This window comes from Elephas maximus, chromosome 3, assembly GCF_024166365.1.
Source record: "Elephas maximus indicus isolate mEleMax1 chromosome 3, mEleMax1 primary haplotype, whole genome shotgun sequence".
Lineage (NCBI taxonomy): Eukaryota > Metazoa > Chordata > Mammalia > Proboscidea > Elephantidae > Elephas > Elephas maximus.
Genome location: NC_064821.1, coordinates 68,327,428 through 68,336,636, shown reverse-complemented (window position 1 = coordinate 68,336,636; position 9,209 = coordinate 68,327,428).

Here is a 9,209-nt window from a genome sequence, read left to right as displayed (position 1 = left end):
TGACTTATACCTTTAGTATATAAAGGTATCATGGCTTATACCTTTATTATATAAATATGATCAAAAGAAACATTTTCAGGCTACTGAACTTGGGCGAATAAGGCCAAAAATCACTTCTGGAAATGTCATGAGTCATGTGTGATATATGCATGGGTGTGCTATGCCAGAAATTTTTAAATAATTTCCACACTTTATATGTGTGTGCACACACTATTTGCAAAAATGCAATATTTGCTATTGAGTGTTGTTTATATGGGTGGCTAAAGAAGGGTGGCTATGGTCATTAAATTTTATTTTACTCTTCAGTTGACGTCTTGGGACTTTTTTAGTTTTTATTGTGTTTTAAGAGAAAGTTCACAAATCAAGTCATTCTCTCATGCAAAGATTTATGTACACCTTGCTATATATTAGGTATATACTCCTAATTGCTCTTCATCTAATGAAACAGCACAGTCCTTCCCTCCACTCTCTCTTTTCGAGTCCATTCTGACAGCTTCTGACCCCCTCTGCCCTCTCATCTCCCCTCTAGATAGGAGATGCGAACATAGTCTCATGTGTCTACTTGTCCAAGAAGCTCATTCTTCACCAGTATCATTTTCTATCCCATTGTCCAGTCCAATCCCTGTCTGAAGACTTGTCTTTGGGAATGGTTCCTGTCTTGGGCTAACAGAAGGTCTGGGGACCATGACCACTGGGGTCCTTCTAGGCTCAGTCAGATCATTAAGTCTGGTCTTTTTACAAGAATTTGGGGTCTACATCCCACTGCTCTCCTGCTCCCTCAGGGGTTCTCTGTTGTGTTCCCTGTCAGGGCAGTCATCGGTTGTAGCCAGGCACCATCTAGTTCTTCTGGTCTCAGGCTGATGTAGTCTCTGGTTTATGTGGCCCTTTCTGTCTCTTGGGCTCATAATTACCTTATGTCTTTGGTGTTCTTGATTCTCCTTTGCTCCAGGTAGGTTGAAACTAGTTGATGCATCTTAGATGGCCACTTGCTAGCATTTAAGACCCCAGACGCCACTCTCCAAAGTGGGATGTAGAATGTTTTCTTAATAGATTTTATTATGCCAATTGACTTAGATGTCCCCTGAAACCATGGTCTCCAAACCCCTGCCCTTGCTACACCACCAGCCTTTGAAGCACTCAGTTTATTCAGAAAACGTCTTTGCTTTTGGTTTAGTCCAGTTGTGCTGACCTCTCCTGTATTATGTGTTGTCTTTCCCTTCACCTAAAATAGTTCTATGTACTATCTAATTAGTGAATACCCCTCTCGCTCCCTCCCACCCTCCCCCCTCTCATAACCATCGAAGAATATTTTCTTCTCTGTTTAAACTATTTCTCGGGTTCTTGTACTAGTGATCTTACACGCTATTTGTCCTTTTGTAACTGACTAATTTCACTCAGCATAATGCCTTCCAGATTCCTCCATGTATGAAATGATTCATGGTTTCATCATTGTTCTTTATCGATGCGTAGTATTCCATTGTGTGACCGTACCATAATTTATTTATCCATTCATCTGTTGATGGGCACCTTGGTTGCTTTCATCTTTTTGCTATTGTAAACAGTGCTGCAATGAACATGGGTGTGCATATATCTGTTCAAGTAAAGGCTCTTATTTCTCTAGGATATATTCCAAGGAATAGGATTGCTGGATTGTATGGTAGTTCTATTTCTAGCTTTTTAAGGAAGTGCCAAATCAATTTCCAAAGGGGTTGTACCATTTTACTTTCCCACCAGCAGTGTATAAGTGTTCCAGACTCTCCACAACCTCTCCAACATTTATTATTTTGTGTTTTTTGGATTAATGCCAGCCTTGTTGGAGTGAGATGGAATCTCGTTGTAGTTTTCATTGCATTTCTCTAATGGCTAAAGATCGTGAGCATTTCCTCGTGTATCTGTTAGCTACCTGAATGTCTTCTTTAATGAAGTGCCTGTTCATGTCTTTTGCCCATTTTTTAATTGGGTTATTTGTCTTTTTGTAGTTGAGTTTTTACAGTATTGTGTAGATTTTAGAGATCAGGCGCTGATCAGAAATGTCACAGCTACAAACTTTTTCCCAGTCTGTAGGTAATCTTTTTACTCTTTTGGTGAAATCTTTGGATGAGCATAGGTGTTTGATTTTTAGGAGCTCCCAGTTATCCAGTTTTTCTTCTGCATTGTTAGTAATGTTTTGTATACTGTTTATGCCATGTATTAGGGTTCCTAACGTTGTTGGGACTTTATTTTTATACCCAAAGGGTTCATTGTCCTCAGAAAGTTTGAGAAAAAATGCTTTGTGTCAGCCAAACCCTTGTTGCTGCAATAGTCAAAGATTGGAGGTCAGTCTTGGCCACACAAAGCCTACCCTTGAACTTCCTGCCTCGCCCCAGCCTCTTGGTGCTTCCTGCATGTCTTCCTCTTTAAAAGAGAGACCAAGGGTTGAAGAAGCCAGCTCCTTTTGAACAACCACATGGGTCATAATGAAGACAGAACTTAGACCTAGGAGACAGAGAGAGAGAGCTGTAACACTGGAGATGGCAAGAGGCAGCGAGAAGCAGCAGCAGAGGCAGCAGAACCAGGAGACTGGTGGGAGACAGCATGGTGGGCTTCCTGGCCCACAGAGCAAGAAAGCTGAGCATCTTGGCAGGAAGCTTGCTAGCAGAGTGGGGTGCCTATGGTCACTTGGCAGAGCTATGCTCACCAACCACAGAGAAAGAGAGCTAAGCACCTTTGGGCTGAGGCTTACCGGAGGAGTGGGGTGCCTCTGGGCACGAAGTTAGAGGAGATCAGATGCTGCCACCATGCCATTTTTACAGTTGGCCTCTGCCATGCTTGGGCAAGTGTTACAAAGCTCTTTAGTTCCACCAATAAGTGCCCAGAGACACTCTGCTCTGCCAGTAAACCTTGACCTGAAGGCACTCAGCTGTCTAGTTTCATGGGTCGGTGAGCCTAGCTCCACCAAGTGCCCAGAGACACCCCATTCCACCAGCAGGCCTCCTGTACAAAGGTGCTCAGGTTTCTTGCTCCATGGGCCAGGAAGCCCTCCACTCTACCTCCTGGTTCTGTTGCCTCTGATGCTGCCATTTCTCTGCTGCTGCTTCTCACCATCTTTGGTGTTACAGCACTTTCTCTCTGTCCCCTGGGTCTAGGAGGTTCTCAGCACAGGGATCCTGGTTCCAAAGGATGTGCTTTGCTCCCAGCTCTCTAATTTTTACATAATTTTGTCATTTCCGTGCCTTATATATGTGTGCATGTTATTTTTGTGGGCACTGTATTTCTGGAAAAATAAGGTATGTTTAATCTTCTTTTAGTCTATGCGGTACAAACAGTTTGCACTCATCTACTAACGTTAATAAACACTATTGTTTGATAATTTATGCATTCTGTTGGATCACATTTCTTTGGAATAGGAACAAATATGGATCTCTTCCAGTCAGTTGGCCAGGCATCTGTTTTCCAAATTTCTCGGCATAGACAAATAAGCACTTACAGCATTGTATCCGTTTGTTGAAACATCTCAATTGGTGTTCTGTCAGTTCCTGGAGCCTTGTTTTTCATCAATGCCTTCAGTGCAGCTTGGACTTCTTCTTTCAATACCATCAGTTCTTGATCATATGCTACCTTCTGAAATGGTTGAACGTCAACCAATTCTTTTTGGTACAGTGATTCTGTGTGTTTCTTCCATCTTCTTTTGATGCTTTCTGCACCATTTAACAGAATGTGGAAATTTATTGAACAGCATCATTAATATCACACTCAAGTAAAATTTTCCTGAAGATAATTCAAAAATATTTGCAGCAGTACATCGACAGGAAACTGTCAGAAATTCAAGCTGGATTCTGAAGAGGACGTGGAACCATAGATATCATTGCTGATGTCAGATGATTCTTGGCTGAAAGCAGAGAATACCAAAAACATGTTTACCTGTGTCTTATTGACTGTGCAAAGGCATTCGACTGTATATCATAACAAATTATGGGTAACATTTCGAAGAATGGGAATTCCAGAACACTTTATTGTGCTCATGCGTAACCTGTACATAGACCAAGAAGTAGTTGTTTCAACAGAACAAGGGCATATTTCATGGTTTAAAGTCAGGAAAGGTGTGTGTCAGGGTTGTATCCTTTTACCATACTTATTCAATCTGTATGCTGAGCAAATAATCCAAAAAACTGGACTACTTGGAGAAGAATGTGGCATCAGAATTGGAGGAAGACCTGTTAACAACCTACGATATGCGGATGACACAACCTTACTTGCTGAAAGTAAAGAGGACTTGAAGCACTTACAGAATATGGATTGCACCTCAACGTAAAGAAGACAAAAATCTTCACAACTGGACCAGTAAACAATATTGAAATTGTCAAAGATTTCATTCTACTTGGGTCCACAATCAATGAGCATGGAAGCGGCGGTCAAGAAATCAAACAGCGCATTGCATTGGGCGAATCTGTTGCAAAAGACTTCTTTAAACTATTAAAAAACAGAGCTGTCACGCTGAGGACTAAGGTGCAGTGCGCCTGACCCAAGCTATGGTAATTGCAATCACCTTATATGCATATGAAAGCTAGATAATGAATTAGGAATACTAAAAAAGAGTTAATGCCTTTGAATTATGGTGTTAGCGAAGAATACTGAATATACCGTTGACTGCCAGAGAATGAACAAATTGTCTTAGAAGAAGTACAGCCAGAATACTCCTTTAGAAGCAAGGATGACAAGACTTCATCTCATGTACATTGGACATGTTATCAGATGGGATCAGTCCCAGGAGAAGGACATCATGCTTGGTAAGGAGAGGGTCAGTAAAAAACAGGAAGATCCTCAATGAGATAGACACAGTGGCTGCAACAATGGGCTCAAACATAGCAATGATTGTGAAGATGGCACAGTACCAGGCAGTGTTGTGCTCTGTTGTACGTAGGGGTGCTATGAGTTAGAACTGATTTGACAACACCTAACAACAACAGCTTGACACTAAATATTTCTTGAATAAATGAATGACAAAGAAAATAAGACTGAATGTACTAAAAATTAATAAATGAAAGACATGTTAAATTTTTCTCTTTTCTATGACTTCTGCTTTATCTGTTCCTTTCTTTCCCACTGCTTCTACTTGGTTCAGGCCAACATCATGGTAGCCTTGGTCTGTTATGCCAGTCTCCTAATAGATCTCCCTGCCTCCAGCCTCAGGCAGTCCCTGGCCTCACCATCCTCCCTCAGTCTGCTGGAGGGATCATCTCTAAACCTGGAATTTATAACTCCCCGGCTCCAAAATCTTCAGTGGCCCCCCCATGACTGAAAAAAAGTCTAAATTTCTTAGCATGACATTCAGATTGGACACCATCACCTCTTCGTAGGTGTCTCCTCCTGGGCACACTTCCTTTTCCTGGGGTATTCTTTAAAAATGCAAGTATTTTTGGAAGAATGAGTATAAGCTCCTCTCCTCTCTGTGTGGAGCTCTGGTGGTGCAATAGTTAAGAGCTCGACTGCTAATGAAAAGATCGGCAGTTTAAATTCACCAGCAGCTCTTTGGAAAGCCTATGGGGGCAGTTCTACCCTGTCCGACAAGGTTGATGTGAGTCGGAATCCACTGGAGAGCAACGAGTTTGGTTTTCTTTTTTTGTTCATCTCCGTATGCTATATGGGACAACAGCACCAAAATACCAAGGGCTTAAGGGTCAAGAAGTTCAGACAAGGATGGGGGATGGGGAAAAGGAGACACAGGGAAGGGCCAAGTATCATGAGTAAGAGGTTGGACTCAGGAGTCAGATGGGCTGGATTCAACACGGTGCCCCTCTTTGCTAGCTGTGTGATCTTGGACCTACTACTCAGCCTCACCTGAGTGGCCAGCCACACCACTGTACCACTAAAGGGTTACAGGGGTAACAGGATACTCATTCCTAGGTCTGCTGGGGAAGCTGGGCTTGAGGAAGCCAGAGCCCCCTGACCAGATGCCTCTGTAGGGTGACCAATCTTCCAGGTTTACCTGGGCCTGGGGGAAGGGAATTTTCTAGGATAAAGAACTTTCAGTTCTGAAACCAAGAAAGTCCTGAGCAAACTGAACTATTTAGTCACCCAGTGCCTCTGGTCCCATCCAGCCTCATCTGTTCAATTCAGTATGCCCTACTGTCTTAGTCATCTAGTGCTGCTATAACAGAAACACCACAAGTGGATGGCTTTTGCAAAGAGAAGTTTATTCTCTCATAGACCAGCAGGCTAAAAGTCCAAATGCAGGGTGCCGGCTCCAGGGGAAGGCTTTCTCTCTCTGTCAGCTCTGGAGGAAGCTCCTTGTCATCAGTCTTCCCTTGGTCTGGGAGCATCTCAGCGCAGGAACCTCAGGTCCAAAAGATGCGTTCTGCTCCTGGCACTGCTTTCTTGGGTGTATGAGGCCCCTCTGTCTCTGCTGGCTTCTCTCTTTTTTATCTCAAAAGAGATTGGGTTAAGACACTATCTAGTCTTATAGATCTCATCAATATAACTGCCACTAATCCATGTCATAGGACTTGAACACTTACTAATGAAGATCAAAGACCACAGCTTTCAGTATGAATAACACCTCATCATAAAGAAAACAAAAATCCTCACAACTGGACCAATAAGCAACATCATGATAAACAGAGAAAAGATTGAAGTTGTCAAGGATTTCATTTTATGTGGATCCACAATCAACACCCAGGGAAGCAGCAGTAAAGAAATCAAAAGACACATTGCATTGGGCAAATCTGCTGCAAAAGGCCTCTTTAAAATGTTCAAAAGCAAAGATGTCACCTTGAAGACTTAGGTGCACCTGACTCAAGCCATGGTATTTTCAGTCGCATCAACTGCATGTAAAAGCTGGACAATGAATAAGGAAGACCAAAGAAGAATTGACGTCTTTGAATTGTGGCATTGACAAAGACTATTGACTATACCATGGACTGCCAAAAGAACAGACAAATCTGTGAAGAAGTATAGCCAGAATGCTCCTTAGAAGCAAGGATGGCGAGACTGCGTCTTACATACTTTGGACATGGTGTCAGGAGGGATCAGTCCCTGGAGAAGGACACCATGCTTGATAAAGTACAAGGTCAGTGGAAAAGAGAAAGACTCTCAGTGAGACGGATTGACACAGTGGCTGCAACAATGGGCTCAAGCATAACAATTGTAAGGATGGTGCAAGACCAAGCAGTATTTTGTTCTGTTGTGCATAGGGTCGCTATGGGTCAGAACCAACTGGATGGCACCTAACAATAACAACAATCTATCTCACTACGTCATAGTGATAGGATTTACCACAAGTAGGGAAATCACATCAGGTGACAAAATGGTAGACAAGCATACAATACTGGGAACCATGACCTAGCCAATTTGACAGATATTTTGAGGGGACACAATTCAATCCATGACACATACAAATGTTACTTTCTACATGTCCTGTGATGTGGAAAGGTTGGGAAGTTTCTTCAACTGTAAAATGGGATAACAGTGCCTGTCTCATTTGATTGTTGTGAAGATTAAGTAAAGCAAGACCTTTTGGCCCCACCCTTTGACCCAGAGGTACACCCAGGTGCTATGCTCTTTGCTCCAAGAGGAGGAAGCTTTGTTTTTAGAAGCTGGCCAAGGCATAGTCACGAGCTGCCACTGGAAGCAGGAGGGGGATTAGCCTGGCAAGGCCATCTGTCCAACATGGAAGGAGCCAGGGTCTCCTGATGCTGGCTGATTATTTATTTATTTTATTATTATCATTATTTTAAGGTAAATTTTTTAAAATTTATTTTTATTGTACTTTAGATGAAGGTTTACAGAACAAATTAGCTTCTCATTAAACAATTAGTACACATACTGTTTTGTGACATTGGTTACCAAGCCCAAGGCATGTCAATACTTTCCCCTTCTCTACCTTGGGTTCTCTATTACCAGCTTTCCTGTCTCCTGCCTTGTAGTTCTTGCCCCTGGGCTTGTGTGCCTTTAGTCTCATTTTGTTTTATGGGCCTCTCTAGTTTTTGGCTGAAGGGTAAACCTCAGGAGTGACATCATTACTGAGCTAATAAGGGTGTCCAGGGGCCATACTGTTGGGGTTTCTACAGTCTCTGCCAGGCCAGTAAGTCTGGTCTTTTTTTGTGAGTTAGAATTTTGTTCTACATTTTTCTCCAGCTCTGACGGGGATCCTCTATTGTGATCCCTGTCAGAGCAGTCAGTGGTAGTAGCCGGGTACCATCTAGCTGTGCTAGGCTCAGTCTGGTGTAGGCTGATCACACCCAATAACCAAGTAGAAGGCTAATAACAACAGAATGTTTCAAGAACTACCAAGTTAACTGGGTTAATTCTGCAGACTCTTTTTGGAAGTAATGCCTCCAGGTGGACCTATGACTATAGTAAAATATTGTATTAATAAAAATATATGAATTTTCAAAATTGCAAAAGGCCCCATTAATATATCAGGCAAAACAATGGGCTCTATAATGCTGAAAACACATCACTTAGAAGAGAGACACCAGGTTGCAAAAAAACCTAAAGCCTGAGCCCTGGTGGCACAGTGGTTAAGAGCTCGGCTGCTAACCAAAAAGGCCGGCAGTTCAAATCGGCAGCCGCTGCTTGGAAACCCTGTGGAGAAGTTCTACTTTGTCCTATAGGGTTGCTATTAGTTGGAATTGAAGCAGGCAGTCTTGAAAGGGTTATTAACCATCCCATAATAGTTGTTTTTCAGTAAAGCCTACTCTTGCTACACTTTTGTTACAACATTTAAAGCACTTCACTATGATTGGTCAAATCCCTGTGTTTCTTCTCCTCTCCTGGCAGCAGGCGGAGGGGACAGGGCACTGACTGCAAATCTACCTGCTATATGACCTTCCTGGGGTGGCAGTAGTGAGCTGTTAACATTTTTTTTAGGGCTGTGCACAATATTTTTAGAGCTGTGCACAGAAATTCATTCACTAAAATTATGCGGACTGAGCAGGCATCACAAGACTGAAGATCTTCCCCTCACTGTTCATACATATGTATGTCACTCCCTATAAAGTGAGCAAATCTGCCCTGGTTCAGGGAGCTGGCAGCCTTAGGTCAGGAGACCCTGCTTGCCTCCCAGGTTGCAAACTGTGAATAAACCTTTCTGTTTTTCCAACCCTGTGTCTGGCTGACTTCAATTCGCTAGTCTGCTTGGCAAGAACCTATGAGTTGACGGCTTCAGAATCGACAACAGGTTTGGTTTTTTTTTGGTTTATATTTTTTATATATACTATTTCATATAAACC